This window comes from Canis aureus, chromosome 8, assembly GCF_053574225.1.
Source record: "Canis aureus isolate CA01 chromosome 8, VMU_Caureus_v.1.0, whole genome shotgun sequence".
Lineage (NCBI taxonomy): Eukaryota > Metazoa > Chordata > Mammalia > Carnivora > Canidae > Canis > Canis aureus.
Genome location: NC_135618.1, coordinates 51644216 through 51659807, shown reverse-complemented (window position 1 = coordinate 51659807; position 15592 = coordinate 51644216). Strand labels below are relative to the sequence as shown.

The following is a 15592-nucleotide window of genomic DNA, read 5'->3' as shown; positions in this document are numbered from 1 at the left end:
ATTATAAACCTAGTGCCTGGCACACAGTAGGTTCAAAACAGACCTACTAAATGAACAAACATAGTCATTTTCTCTCTCTCTCTCTCTCTTTTTTTAGTAATCTCCATACCCAGCATGGGGCTTGGACTCACCATCCTGAGATTAAGGGTCCCATGCTCCACCGCCTGAGCCAGCCAGGTACTCCCAAACAGTCATTTTCAAGGCCAATGTTTGATACAGTGTTTTATTTTTTTTTTTAAACATATTTTTTAAATTTTTATTTATTTATGATAGTCACACAGAGAGAGAGAGAGAGAGAGAGGCAGAGACACAGGCAGAGGGAGAAGCAGGCTCCACGCACCGGGAGCCCGACGTGGGACTCGATCCCGGGTCTCCAGGATCGCGCCCTGGGCCAAAGGCAGGCGCTAAACCGCTGCGCCACCCAGGGATCCCTGATACAGTGTTTTAGAGGAAAAAAAGATGGTCCCTTGTGTAATATGTGGCTTTATTTTGCTTTATAATTTATGATGTACATATGTCAAAACAAACCAAAGCAAAAATACTTAGTCTCTGTCAGCAGGCAAAAATTAACCTTACTACCCACTAACCCTGCTGGGATCCCCCATTGGCCTGGTAAAACCATTAGAAGCAATAGCTAAAACTTTGTTTGTGATGTAATTTAATAACTAGCTCTCAGCAGGAGTTTTAATAGTCACCATGCAAGGTCTAGAAAGTTTTTATGGCTTAATGGCCCACATACATTCACAGCTCTACATATTTCAGCATCTACATTATTTTCTCTGTGAGAATGCTTTATCCAAATAGACTACTTTGCTTAAGAACATGTTTTTCCAAAAAAAATTCCAGACAATTATAATCCCAGTGCAAATAATCCCACCACAATACATGAACTAATGAACAGTACATGAGCAAAGAAGTTTATGGCATCCCTGAGACATCCCTTAATAAATATTAAGTTTCCCACATCTCCAGGGTTATTTTTCTGTAAGGATTCAACAAATTGGCAACAGGTAGTAAATTAGTCCTAGAGATGTAATGCATAGTAATAGTGAATACTATTATCTAATGCATAGTAATAGTGAATATAGACCATAGTATTGTATCACAATCATCAAACTTGTGAAGACAAGATTCTCTTTTTTTTTAAGATTTTATTCTTTTTAAGATTTTATTTATTCATGAGAGACACAGAGGAGAGAGAGAGAGACAGAGAGAGACACAGGCAGAGGGAGAAGCAGGCTCCATGCAGAGAGCCTGACGTGGGATTTGATCCTCGGTCTCCAGGATCACGCCCTGGGCTGAAGGCAGTGCTAAACCGCTGAGCCACCAGGGCTGCCCTTAGGATTTTATTCTTAAGTAATCTCCACACCCAACATGGGTCTCAAATTTATAAGCCCGAGTTCAAAAGTCACTTGCTTCACTGACTGAGACAACCAGGTGCCCCAACAAAGAGGCTAGATCTTAATTATTTCAACTACTAAAAGGAAATAATTATGTGATGTAATAGAGGTGCTAATTATCAGTACAGCAGCAATCATATGATAATACATAAACATATCAAATCAACATGTTGTACACCTGAAAATTTTATTTTATTTTTTTATTTATTTATGATAGTCACAGAGAGAGAGAGAGGGGCAGAGACACAGGCAGAGGGAGAAGCAGGCTCCATGCACTGGGAGCCCGACGTGGGATTCGATCCCAGGTCTCCAGGATCGCGCCCTGGGCCAAAGACAGGCGCTAAACCGCTGCGCCACCCAGGGATCCCTACACCTGAAATTTATACAGTGTTATTTATCAAATTTATTTCAGTTTTAAAAATGCTACTGAGGGCAGTCTGGGTGGCTCAGCAGTTTAGTGCTGCCTTCAGCCCAGGGCCTGATCCTGGAGACCTGGGATCGAGTCCCACATTGGGCTCCCTGCATGGAGCCTGCTTCTCCCTCTGCCTGTGTCTCTGCCTCTCTCTCTCTCTCATGAATAAATAAATAAAATCTGTAAAAAAAAAGAAATGCTACTGAACTCAATAACTGATTATGCAAATGTCCATGAAAGAAAATGAGTAAGTAAGTAAAGGACTTTTCTTTAGGGAAGGTAAAAATGAATATTTAAAAAGAACTGCTGGGCCTTACCTCTGCTTTGTCTTGATGCTTAGCTGTCAATCTGTAGCATGCTTTTTTCTTTTTTTGTAATGTAAAAATAAAGAATTAAAAGCTGGCAGAAACATTGCATAGACTTGGAAAATAACTCTTTGGAGTAAAGAGTTCAGTATTTTCAGGAACTTAGGTTGAAAATTCTTCCATCTGGTTCCCATAAGAGAATTCTTACTCCTTCCACCACTTCTCAGTGTCCCTGTGGTTACAGCTGAGCTCTTCTCCGCTTTGCTTAAGAAGCAAGGATGCGAAAGTACCTCTGGAGTGGAATCAGAGGCTTCACTGAAGCAAGCGTGGATGTTCTGCTACCAAACAGACTTGGTGGGAAATCTCCAGCTTGCCCAGGGCCAGGCATTCACTCTCACCATCAGCACCACCTCTCTGGGGACGAGGAGGCCACCAGCTTCTATTCTAGAAGGGCTACAACTGTCCTGAACCATCACAAAGCGGGTTGTCCACAAGGAATGGACAGGCTGGAGAATGACAAGGCTTGTGGCATAAAGCAGGTTCATGCACTGCCTGTAGATGGTGGACGGTCCTCTCCGGGTGGCAAGGCAAGGACAGCCAGCATAGCTTCCAAGCACTGGAAACTTATGCTTATATAAGTGCTAAAGTGAAGATCAATGTCTCCTCAGGACACACCTCTGTGTTCTCTCTTTCCTAGCCCACAGGCAATGGTTCTGCAAGCATGTTCCCCAGACCAGCAGAATCAGCAGCAGCACTTTGTGGGAAATGCAAATTCTCAGGCCTCACCCAGACCAACAAAAACCCTGCAAGGTGGGGCCCATTGGTGTGTGTGTCTTCACAAACCCTTCTGAAGATGCTGAGATACACTAAAGCTTGCAAATGGCTGCTTTCGTCTGGGGCAGTGTTTCTCAAACTGCATTGTAGTAGAATCTCCTGGGAAGCTTTGGAAAATCCTAATGCCTGGGCTTCACCCACGTAAATTAGGTCAAAATCTGGCGAGGAGAAGATCAGTAGTTCTTCTAGATTTCCCACATGACTCAAATGGACAGTTTGAGAACAAGTGGTCTATTCTAGGGCCTTGAGGCCCAAGAGTCTCTGGACCTGCAGCTTCTGCGTGGTTAGAAATGCAGAGTCTCAGGCCCCAGCCCAGACTTGCTAAAGCAGTCTGCACTTTCATAGGATCCCCAGTGATTGGTAAAGCACATGAAAACTTGACGAGCACTGCGGTGACTGGGTGGCTCAGTCTATTAAACATCTGCCTTTGGCTCAGGTCATGATCTCCAGGTTCTGGGGTCCAGTTCCCTGCTCTATGGGGAGTCTGCTTCTCCTTTTTCCTTCCTCTCTCTCTCTCTCTGCTCCTCCTCCCCCCACCCCCACTCATGCTCTCTCTCTGTCTCTCTCTTTCTCTCAAATAAATAAAATCTTAAAAAAAAAAATGTGATGAGGCACCTGGGTGGCTCAGTGGTTGAGCAGCTGCCTTTGGCTCAGGGCGTGATCCCGGGGTCCTGGGATGGAGTCCCACATCAGGCTTCCTACATGCTGCATGGAGCCTGATTCTCCCTCTGCCTGTGTCTCTGCTTCTCTTTCTCTCTGTCTGTGCCTCTCATGAAAAAATAAATAAAATCTTAAAAAAAAAAACCTTTTATATTTATGGTGAATATAATGAATAAATAAAACCAGAGGCAGAGGGAGAAACAGGCTCCATGCAGGGAGCCTGATGTGGGACTCGATGCTGGGACTCCAAGATAATGTCCTGGGCTGAAGGCAGGTGCTAAACCACTGAGCCACCCAGGGATCCCCTAAAAGGTTTTATATTTATTCATAAATATATTCATATATATATTTATTCATATATATATTCATATACGTATATATAAATGTGACAATCACTGACCTTTGGGGCACAAAAAACACATCTGAAATTTCTTACTTACAGATCAATGATTTACTGAGTTGAGTCCAGAGGTTGTTTCTTTTGTTTTTGCTGATTCTCTGGTGACACTCCTGGCCCATCAAAGGATGCTCTGGTTGGGGGAGGGTAGAACAACAGAAAAAGAGGAATTAAATTCAGTGAGCACCTCAAGGGGGCCCTACAGAATGAGGAAGGAAGGAAGAAACATTTTAATTAACATTTGGACACATTCTGGAGGTACCTGTTCACCAGATTATTAAGCACTACATTATATATTAACTATTCTCGGGAGGCCTCCCCATAAACCAACTGGTTCTTGCTCTCCCACCTCCAATTTCCAATTTCATTTCTCACCATCTCACCAGATCACTACTGAGTGATTTAGAAAGTGAAACCAAGGCTGGCTCAGAATTGGAGTAAATATTAACCAGGATTTATTATTTCTTTAAAGAATATGAAGAGTTCCAGATTAGAATAGACCAACTGTGGGGCGCCTGGCCGTCTCAGTAGAGAATGTGACTCTTGATCTCTGGGTCATGAGTTTGAGCCCCATGTTGGGTGTAGAGATTACTTAAAAAACAAAAACAAAAAAGGCTGACTTTGTGACCAAGGGCGATAGAAATTTTATTTTGATTTATTTTCAATTACAAGGTTTTTGAAAATTATCTCAGTCTACATTTTTAGTTTTTCCCTCATCTTGAAAATGAGATGTGGCTATACACTCATCTCTGTATGTGTGTATTTATGCAGTCATGACAGACATGGATTTTTACCATGTCGCATATCCTGGGCAGCAGAGTGTGGGGAAAGGCTGGAAGTGAACTTCTCTGGATCCCTTATAGCAAGTCACTATACTACACAGGGCCTTCATATTCTCACTTCTATAACAAGGGAGTTTGACAGTTGAGGTTGCAAATTTAAATGTCTTCAGGAGCTTAGATGGAAATCTCTTTTTTTTTTTTAAGAGTTTATTTATTTATTCATGAGAGACACACAGAGAGAGGCAGAGACATAGGCAGAGGGAGAAGCAGACTCCCTGAAGGGAGCCAAATGCGGGACTCGATCCCAGGATCCCGGATCACAACCTGAGCCAAAGGCAGATGTTTAATTGACTGAGCCACTCAGATGTCCTTTTGTATTTTGGTGTTTTGTTTTGTTTTGTTTTGTTTTGTTTTGTTTTGTTTTGTTTTACAGAATTTGAAAACCGCTCACAACACTCCTGAGGCCTAGCACTACCTGGGGCCAGCCAGGTAATGATCTCTACACTAAGTGATATGCCAGGATTCCTAGAATTCCATGCTGTTCCTTAAATGAAACTTTTTTCTGTGGTCATATCTGCGTCTCTCACTTATTCTTTCAATAAATATTTGAGCACCTACTATAAGCTAGACCAGTCTATTTAAAAAAACAAAAGAAAAAAAATGACATAGGGTTTCTCCTTTGGTGAGCAAATGAAAGAGTCAAGTGAAATGCAGTGATATAGAATAAGGCTTCCCAAATAATTAGGCTTGTTGAAAAGGCCTACAGAAAGGCAGACTTGGTTCTTTAGCCAGACACACAATTTTTCTGAGGCTTGATATTTTTATCTATAAAATGGGGGAGAATAATAGCTCTCCATCAAGACTGTGTGAATGTTAGAATTCTGTCTATAAAGTGCCTGGCATGTGGTAGATGCTTAATAAATAATGCTAATCAGCACTACTACTGTTATTATTACATTCTAAACTGCTTGGAGGGGCACCTAGGTGGCTCAGTGATTGAGCATCTGCCTTTGGCTCAGGTTGTGATCCGAGAGTCCTGGGATGGAGAACTGCATCAGGCTCCCCACAAGGAGCCTGCTTCTCCCTCTGCCTATGTCTCTGCCTCTCTCTGTGTGTCTCTCATTAATAAATAAAAAAATTTTAAATGAAAAATAAATAAATAAACTCCTTGGAGTTAGAGGTTGGGTCTGGTTAAAATCATGCAGTGGCATTTCTTAACCTGCAAGCAGCAGGTTGCTTTCACAAAGGACATACTTTGTTTCCCCTTGGAGACGGCATCAACTGGTATTTCCTAAGACAAATCTGGAAATGCCTATCTAAACTATAGGGTAGCCTAAATATTGCACAATTGTTATTTTTCTAAAAACCAGAAAGCAAGTCTGATGTGATGCAAATGCATTAGAGAAGATTTTTTCGGTCTTTTTCACCAACAATGAGAAGAGGCTTTTTCCTTCTTGTGAGTGGTGCTTGAGATTCTAAGGCAGGTTTAATTAGAATACCAAGAGCAAGAGTTGCATACTTGGTGATTTTGAAGGGGGCTTCTAGAGATGTGTAAGGGCCATTAGGTTGGATGATTCATTGTTGTTTTTTTTAATTTTTCTAATTGCTCTTGAAAATGTATAACTTTCCTTTTTCTTGAGACACTTATTTCTAACATTGATTTCACACTTACCCTTAAAGCACCATCTCTAAGCTGATGACTCTTGAATTTGCTCCTTCAGGCCATGTTCTCATACATCCAGCTCCCAGCTTGCGTCTCTCCTTGAAGATCTCATACACATCTTGGATTTGGTCAAAACAGAACTTTTTGCCCAAATTTGCCTCCTCTCAAGCCTTTCCTATGCCAATAAATGGTATCATCATACACTGGTTGCTCAGGTCAAACGTTGGGAAATATCTTAATTTTTTTATATTACACTCCACATCCTATCCCACACATAAGCCTTTGTGCTTTGACTCCAATATCCCATAGTGTTATATGGAAAGTGTGATCACTTCCTACCACGTGTATTTGATAGGTCATTTCAAAGCTACTATTATCTCTACTCCAAAAGCCTGCTAACCAGAGTCTCTACCTCTTCTACTTCCACGCTTACACAGCAGCCTGAGTGATCTGAAAGCATAGATGGCGTTTGTCCCTTCCTCACAATCCTCCAAAGGCTTTCCCTTGCAGGTGGAATAACACCCAGACCTGTTATGATGCCCCACAAAGCTCTGTGTGATTTTGCCTCTGCCTCTTTTCCCCTAGACTGGCCCTACTTGTGTATGTCAAATGTGCCAGGCTTTTAGCAACACAGGGCCCTTACCAGAAAGTTCTTCTCATGGCCTCTCTCTCTTCTCATCTTTATCTCTTCCTCAGAAAGATCTTCCTTGACCCTCTTGGCAGAGACTTCTGGTTGTCCACCCTGTCCATAGAAATGGAACCTCTTATTTTTAGTTGGACCCATAATTGCCCTGCTTCCCTTAACTAGTTATGACCACATGACTAAGTTCCAGCCAATGCAACATAAGCAGAAATATAATGTGGCCATTTCTTTTTAAAAGATTTTATTTATTATTTATCTGAGAGAGAGAAGGAGAGAGAGAGAGAGAGAGAACATGAGTAGGCAGAGGGAAAGGGAGGAACAGGCCCAATGGAGGGCTCAATCCAAGGACCCTGAGATTATGACCCGAGCAAAAGGCAGACCTCCAACTGACTCAGCCACCCAGACGCCCCAGGAACCATCCTTAAAAAAATCATTGGCACATACCCTTCTTTACCTTTCTTTCGAAATCTTTTATTCATTCTGCTGCCTGGAATATGACATGATGGAGGCCTTTATGGAGCAAGACCACCATAACAGACCTGGATGACTTGTTCCTACTTGAGAGAGAAACAAACATTTATTTCATTTAACCCACTGTTATTTTGGATCCTACTACCAACCTAATTCTAATTGATAGATTAGAATCTTTGGCTAAGGCAGCCTTATTTCATGTTCATCTGTACTCTCTTCTTTAAAGCACTTAGGACCTGAAGTTACCCCATATATTTATTTATGCTTCTATTATATTTTTATTGTCTGTCTTCCTCCCTTCTGGATTGTAAACTCCTTAAGGCCTGCTATATCCCCTCCCCTTGGAAGAGTGCCATAATAGGTGCTTAGTAAATATTTGTGGAATGAATCACTGAATGAAGATCTACTACGTGCCAAGGAATGGGGATACAGAAATGATTCACAAGTGTTTCCTGAGTCCCTTACCTGCGAAGCTCACCACGTAACAGGAACTCTCTAGTTTGAAGTGGCAGTCATTCTCTTAAGAAGCATCTGAAACAGTGGTTCTTGTCCAGGGGCACTTTTGCCCCCAAGGGACATTTGTCAATATCTGGAAATATTTGGATTACAAGTTGGGGACTGCTACCAGCATCCAGTAAGTAGAGTCAAAGAATGCTGCTACCCACCCTATGAGGTGCAGGACAACCCCCACAACAGATAATTTTCTTGCCTCAACTGCCAGGAGTGCTGAGATTGATAAACCATGACCTGGCAAAGGTCAATGCCAGTTAGATTTTTCAGGGAGAAAGTTGTGTGGGCTGCATGAGAGTAGAAGCTATGGAGTGTAGGAAACACATGCCATGTGGCCTCTTTGGTGTCATTAGTAAGCATGTGGGATTAAGCCCCAAGTAGAAGTTGGCTGAGTTGTCAAATTCTGCAAAGCTCTCCATTGAGAGGCCAGCCCCAACTGTCAACATTCTTGACTTGTCACAGGGCCCACATTGTGAGGACAATGTCAACTCAGAACAGGTGAAATTATGTCCAGAACTCTAGAAACCATGCCAGAGAAGCTCTTGGAACATAACATCATTATGATGATAACAGTATCTTCATAAGAAGTCCAACATGAATTTTCACTTTGCCCGGTTTTCTCAGGAAGGCTGAGAGACCTCTGAGGATCTATTGTTCTTTGTCGTCGTACATCTCTTCTCTAACAGGTGATAGAAGTGTATCCACATTCATGGCCCTCCTGCAAAATGTAATTATCTGTTGCAGGTAGATAAACAAATGATAGATGAGAGTAGACTAAAGGCCAGGAGACTATTGAAGTGATAGTTTATGTTTTAATTTTTTTTTTTAAGCTTTCCAATTTGTTAGTCACCGATGTACTTGGTGACCTTGGGCAGTGTACATAATCTTCCTGAGCTCCAGTGCCCTCATCAGCAGACTCAGGTTGGGATCAAACCATGGCTTAGTTGTCTTCCATTCTAAGGAATCATAATCATATCTACCACCTGTTACTATCAGATAATCAAAGGCAACAAATTTTGTCTGGGTTTGAAGAAATAAATTTTTTTACTTCTATTTTTTTAAAGATTTTATTTATTAATGGGAGACACACAGAGAGAGGCAGGGACATAGGTAGAGGGAGAAGCAGGCTCCCTGAGGGGAACCCGATGCAGGACTTGATCCCAGGACCCTGGGATCACGACCTGAGACAAAGGCAGATGCTCAACCATTGAGCCACCCAGGTGCCCCAAGGAAATACATTTTGAAGTAAAGAAAAGACTGTAGTGATTACTAGCATCAGTGTTCACCACCACCGTCACCACTAACACTTTCAAAAATAAAAAATCAGCATTAATCTTTGGAACAGTATTTCCTAAAATATGTTTATTAGAACATAGATACTTAAGATATGAAAATGGGACTCTATGTCAGAAAAACTGGGAAGGGTACAGTGAGTCATTTTAAGTTTTGTAAACCCAGTCTTTTCACTTATTTGACTAGAGAATTCACTTTTCCTTGAATAATGATTAGCATCCTACAGAACTGGTGTTTCTTGAAAGACTTTTGGAGACTCTGCCTTGGTATGTAATGACATTATCTTTTGCTCTGTACCTACTGGGGGAGGGAATGATAATACTAGAAGAGAATGCCAAGGAAAATAAGCAACATGCTTCCAGACATCCCTGGCCTGCAACGAAAACTTGAGAATTCCCATATACCTGATATCAGGCAACAATAACATACTTGGACACACTATTAATAAAATCATTTATTGACCTAATTCTGTTAAATAGCCTGTGATGCAAAGAGAGAGAGAAATTTGATCTTGTGCATGCATGAGTGGAATGAGGGAGCAGAGGGAGAGGGACAAGCAGACTACAATGAGCGCTGGAGCCTGACATGGGGCTCAGTCTCACAATGCTGAGGTCACCACCAGAGCTGAAATCAAGAGTCTGACATTTAATCAGTTGAGACACCCAGGCATCCTATTTTATTTTATTTTATTATTTTTATTTATTTTTATTTTTTTAATTAAAGATTTTAAGTAATCTCTACACCCAACATGGGGCTTGAACTCACAATCCCAAGATTAAGAGTTACACACCCTGTTGACTGAGCCAGCCAGGTACCCCAAAGATTTTTTATTTTTAAGTAATCTCTACACCAACACGGGCTTGAACTTAACAACCCTGAGATCAAGAGTCATGTGCTCTGACTAGCCCAGTCAGGTGCCCCCCAAATCAGAAACTTCTCATAAACTACTCACTTTGGTTTAATTGGAGAATTAAGACTTAATGTATTAACACGTCAAACTGAGTGGTTAAGATAATTCTATAGGGTCCGAAAAGGGAGATTTCCTTTAGGTCTTAGGATAAAGATAGATTTTAAGTAAGAGGTGATTTCCAGAGGTGGAGGCCGCCTGGAGGCTCAGTCAGTTTAGTTTCAGACTCTTGATTTCGGCTGAGGTCATGATCCAAAGGTCATGACATCTAGCCCAAGTCAGGCTCCATGCTGGGTGTGAGCCTGCTTAAGATTCTTTCTCTCTTGGGATCCCTAAGTAGCTCAGTGGTTTAGCACCTGCCTTCTGCCCAGGGCACAATCCTGGAGTCCCAGGATTGAGTCCCAGGATCGAGTCCCAGGATCGAGTCCCATATCGAGCTCCCTGCATGGAGCCTGCTTCTCCCTCTGCCTCTCTCTCTACGTGTCTCTCGTAAATAAATAAAATATTTAAAAAAAAAAAAAAAAAAGATTCTTTCTCTCCCTCTCACTCTGCTCCTCCTGTCGCCTCTCTCTTAAAAATAAAAAAATAAAAAAAATAAAAATTAAAGAATTGATTTGGGCCTTGAAGGGTAGAAAGATAAGGTCTTGTGAGGAGACCTGGGGAGATGATTCTTGGCAGAGACTATGATGAACTAACCAATGCCCCTGGGATAGATTGTATCTCTAGAGCCATCCAGATACAGTATCAGCATCCTTTAGACAGTGCTCAATAAAGGATACATTCTTATCCTTTATCTACCCCAGCGTTGTCCAACAGAAACATAGTTTGAGCCACATATACAATTTTAAACTTGCTACTGGTCACCTTCAAAAAACGAAAGTGAAATAAGTGACATTAATTTTATTTTATTTTTACTTTTATTTTTTTTAGTGACATTAATTTTAATAGAATACTTGACCTAACCCAATGTAGGTACAATATTATCGGTTCATATAATCAATATAAGAATTATTAATAGGGGGATCCCTGGATGGCGCAGCGGTTTGGCGCCTGCCTTTGGCCCAGGGCGTGATCCTGGAGACCCAGGATCGAATCCCACATCGGGCTTCCTGCATGGAGCCTGCTTCTCCCTCTGCCTGTGTCTCTGCCTCTCTCTCTCTCTGTGACTATCATAAATAAATAAATAAATACCTTAAAAAAATTAAAAAAAAAAAGAATTATTAATAGGGTATTTTATACTCTATTTTTACATAATAAGTCTTTGAAAGCTGGTGTGTATTTTATTACGGCATGTCTCAGTGAAAACCAGCCACATTCCAAGTGCTCAATAGCTACAAGTGGCCAGTGGCTTCCATATTGAATAATACCAATCTAAACTACCACTTTTTTTAAAAAAATAAGTTCTAGGCCCAATGTGGGGCCTACAGAGATTGCTTAAAAATAAAATTAAAAAATTTTTTTATCTGTATTGTAGCCTATGTCAGAATTTCCTTCCTTGTTCTCATTTTTCTTTCTTTCCTTCCTTTTTAAGTCTGGTTAATACTCCACTCTATGTATATACTATTTGGCTTATCCATTCATCCATCAAAGGACACTTGGGTTGCTTCTAGCTTTTGCCTATTGTGAGCAATGCTGCTCTGCACGTGGGTATATATATAATCTGTGTGAGTCCCTGCTTTCCATTCTTTTGGGTACATATGCAGTTGAATTGCTAAATCATATGATACTTCTATTTCTTAATTTGTTGAGGAGCTTCTGTACTGTTTTCCATAGTGGCTGCACCATTTTATACACTCACCAACAAAGTGCAAGGGTTCTGTCCTCACCAACACTTGTTATTTTCTGCTTGTTTGTTATTTACTTATAATAGCCATTCTAATGGGTATAAAGTGCTATCTTACTGTGTTTTGTTTTGTTTTTTAAGTGGGCTCCACACCCAACATGGGACTAGAATTCATGACACTGGGATCGAGAGTCACATGTTCTACTTCCTGAGCCAGCCAGGTGCTCCTGTGGTTTTCTTTTGAATTTCTCTAATGATTAGTGATGATGAACATCTTTCCGTGTGCTTTTTAGCCATTTCTATATATTCTTTAGAGAAATGTCTAATCGAATCCTTTGCTCATTTTTTCAACTGAGTTGTTTGTTCTTTTGTCATTGTTAAGATGTAGGAGTCCTTCATATATTCTGGATATTGACTCCTTTTCAGATATATGATTAGCAAATATTTTCTCCCATTCTATGGGTTTCCCCTTCACTCTGTTAACAGTGTCCTTAGATGCAGAAAAGTTTCTAAATTTTGTGGTAGTCCAACTTAATCTACTTTTGTTTTTTTGTTTGTTTGTTTTGTTTTTTTTACTTTTGTTTTAATTGCCTCTACTTCTGGTGTCCTATTAAATTGGTATCTTTTTTTAACTTTTTATTTTTTTATTATTTTGTAAAAGATTTTATTTATTCATGATAGAGAGAGAGAGAGGCAGAGACACAGGCAGAGGGAGAAGCAGGCTCCATGCAGGGAGCCCAATGTGGGACTTGATCCCTGGTCTCCAGGATCACGTCCTGGGCCAAAGGCAGGTGCTAAACCGCTGCGCCACCCAGGGATTCCCTTTTAACTTTTTAAAAAAGATTTTATTTATTCATGAGAGACACACAGAGAGAGGCAGAGACATAGAGGGAGAAGCAGAACCCCTGTGGGGACCCCAATGCGGGACTTGATCCCAGGATCCCGGGATCACAACCTGAACCAAAGGCAGATGCTTAATTGACTGAGTCACTCAGGTGCCCTTTTGTATTTTGGGTTGTTGTTGTTGTTTTAAGATTTTATTTATTTATTCATGAGAGACACAGAGCAAGAGAGAGAGAGGCAGAGACACAGGCAGAGGGAGAAGCAGGCTTCACGCAGGGAGCCCGACATGGGACTCGATCCTGGGACTCCAGGATCACGCCCTGGGCTGAAGACGGTGCTAAACCGCTGAGCCACCCAGGTGTCCCAAACTGGTATATTTAGATACAGAAATCAATGTCTTCCTAGTCAATGAACTCTGCCACATAGTCTAAAAGTTAAACAGAGAGACCCTTAACATTTTAATCTATTGGGACACCTGGGTGGTTCAGCAGTTGAGTATCTGCTTTCAGTTCAGGGCATGATCTTCAAGTCCCAGAATCGAATCTCATATCAGGCTCCCTGCACGGAGCCTGCTTCTCCCTCTGCCTGTGTCTCTGCCTCTCTCTCTGTGTGTCTCTCATGAATAAATAAAATCTTTAAAAAATATATTTTAATCTACTGACCCTTTTCATGAATTCTGTTTGTTTTTTTTTTTTTTTTCCTTCTGGAAAACATTGTGAAATCTTTTGAATGCATGTACTCAATACTACTTCCAAATAGGCTTTCAGAAGTTGGCTTATTTATGGGTACAACCTCTCCTTCCTGTGCGGAGCCTGGGCCTGTTTGTCCCCAGAGCCATTGCCCACCTGCCCTGCTCTGTCACATAGACATTGATCTTTGAAGGCTGCAATTTCCAGGCTCTCGTGTGAGCTGACTCCTAGCTGGGTTCAACCAGTAACAATCACTGGCATGAGACTGGAGGCCAAGAGGATGGCATAAGCCAGGGCATTTATCTTCTTCTCTGCCTCTGCCTCTGCCTCTGAATTACCTTTATGGCTCCATCGCGAAATGGAAAGACCTGGCCCACATCTATCAGGTGAGATCCGGCCTGCGTTCTCTGGCAGCATCACCTTTTGTCTTTCCAGCTCCAGGAGCGGTAGTGGCTCCTGCTGATGTGACTCCTGGATTGCCTCACTCTATCAGTCAGGGGCTTTCAGGAAACAGAGGGTATAACCGACCAAGGAAATAATAACAAAATTTACAGAACTATTTACAGAGGGATGGGCAAAGTTCCGATACACTAACAAAGGAGACACCTTAACCCAGCAAGGGGCCTCTACCACCCTTAGACCCTGGGACAAGTAGCTGGATGAAGACAGCTGTAGGGCAGGATGTGTGGCCTTCGGTGGTAGGATGCAGACACTTCCCAGTGAGCTGCAGGGATGAGGCCAGAGGAATAAGCATCCAGACATCGCTCTCCTCTCACTCTTCCATCCAGGGAAGCCTCCGATTGGCAGAACTCAAGCAGAGGATGGGGACAAGGACCCTGCCAACGCAGTCTGTACAGGTCAACCTCTGGGGCCCCCAGCAGAGTGGAGAAGCCAAACAGCAGATCTGGACGGACAAATGGAATGTAGCAGGGACACCCACCTACACGTTGTGCCTGTTTGGCTTCTCAGCAGCCAAGGAACACATTACCATGGCCCATGTGTGGAAAATGGACAGCGTTATGATTATCATCCTTATTACTTTGCAATGACAGGCCTTTGTGAAAGATTGTGCTCTACCAGGGATGGGCCAGCTATAGCCTGTAGGCCAAATATAGCCAGCTGCCTGTTTTTGTGATTTGATTTTTTTTAAACATTTTATTTTTTTGTTTATTTATTTATTTATTTATTTATTTATTTATTTATTTTTAAGATTTTATTTATTCATGAGAGACACACACAGAGAGAGAGAGAGATAGGCAGAGACACAGGCAGAGGGAGAAGCAGGCTCCATGCAGGGAGCCCGATGTGGGATTCGATCCCAGGACTCCAGGATTGGGCCCTGGGCCAAAGGCAGCTTCCAAACCGCTGAGCCACCCAGGGATCCCCTGTGATTCAATTTTTTTACTGAATCACCACCATTCGTTGACATGGGCTGTGGCTGCTTTTCCACAACTGTGCCAGAGTTGAGTAGTTTCAACGGATATCACACAGCCCGCACGGCCTAAAATATTTACTCCCTGGCCTTTTACAGAAAAAGTTTGCTGACGCCTGTGCTATAGCCGTTATACCAGGTAGAACAGTTACATAATTCATAGGTCTTATTGAAAAATGAAAATGCAGGGCCCCTTCTTCAAAATCCATTAGATATTTCAAGATGGTAGCAGCAGAGCATGAAGGAGAATTTAAGGCTTTTCTAAGTGTGGGATTATATGGAGCTGCACAGATTATACCCCTATGCGTGGACACGTATAGAATGCTTTCTAGCCAAATGCCACGGCTGCCTGGCAATGCAGTTATTCCGCTATTTTTTTTTTAAGATTTAATTTATTTATTCATGACAGACACACACAGAGAGAGAGGGAGAGAGAGAGAGAGAAAGGCAGAGACACAGGCAGAGGGAGAAGCAGGCTCCATGCAGGGCACCCGGCGTCCCGATATGGGACTCGATGCCAGGTCTTCAGGATCACACCCTGGGCTGAAGGCGGTGCTATACCGCTGAG

General features: G+C 42.0%; 1 long non-coding RNA gene across 3 annotated transcripts in view; it reads right to left on the bottom strand.

The window, feature by feature from the left end:
- The window catches only part of LOC144318125 (uncharacterized), a 36651-nt gene extending 25683 nt beyond the window's left edge, over positions 1 to 10968 (bottom strand). For all 3 annotated transcript variants that reach the window (XR_013383968.1, XR_013383967.1, XR_013383969.1), the window contains exons 1-5: positions 8033 to 10968; positions 7541 to 7653; positions 7097 to 7195; positions 6463 to 6628; positions 4052 to 4141 (exon numbers count right to left, since the gene is read on the bottom strand). This is a non-coding gene — a long non-coding RNA (uncharacterized LOC144318125). The remainder of the gene's footprint in view (positions 1 to 4051; positions 4142 to 6462; positions 6629 to 7096; positions 7196 to 7540; positions 7654 to 8032) is intronic.
- Positions 10969 to 15592: the final 4624 nt, after the last annotated feature.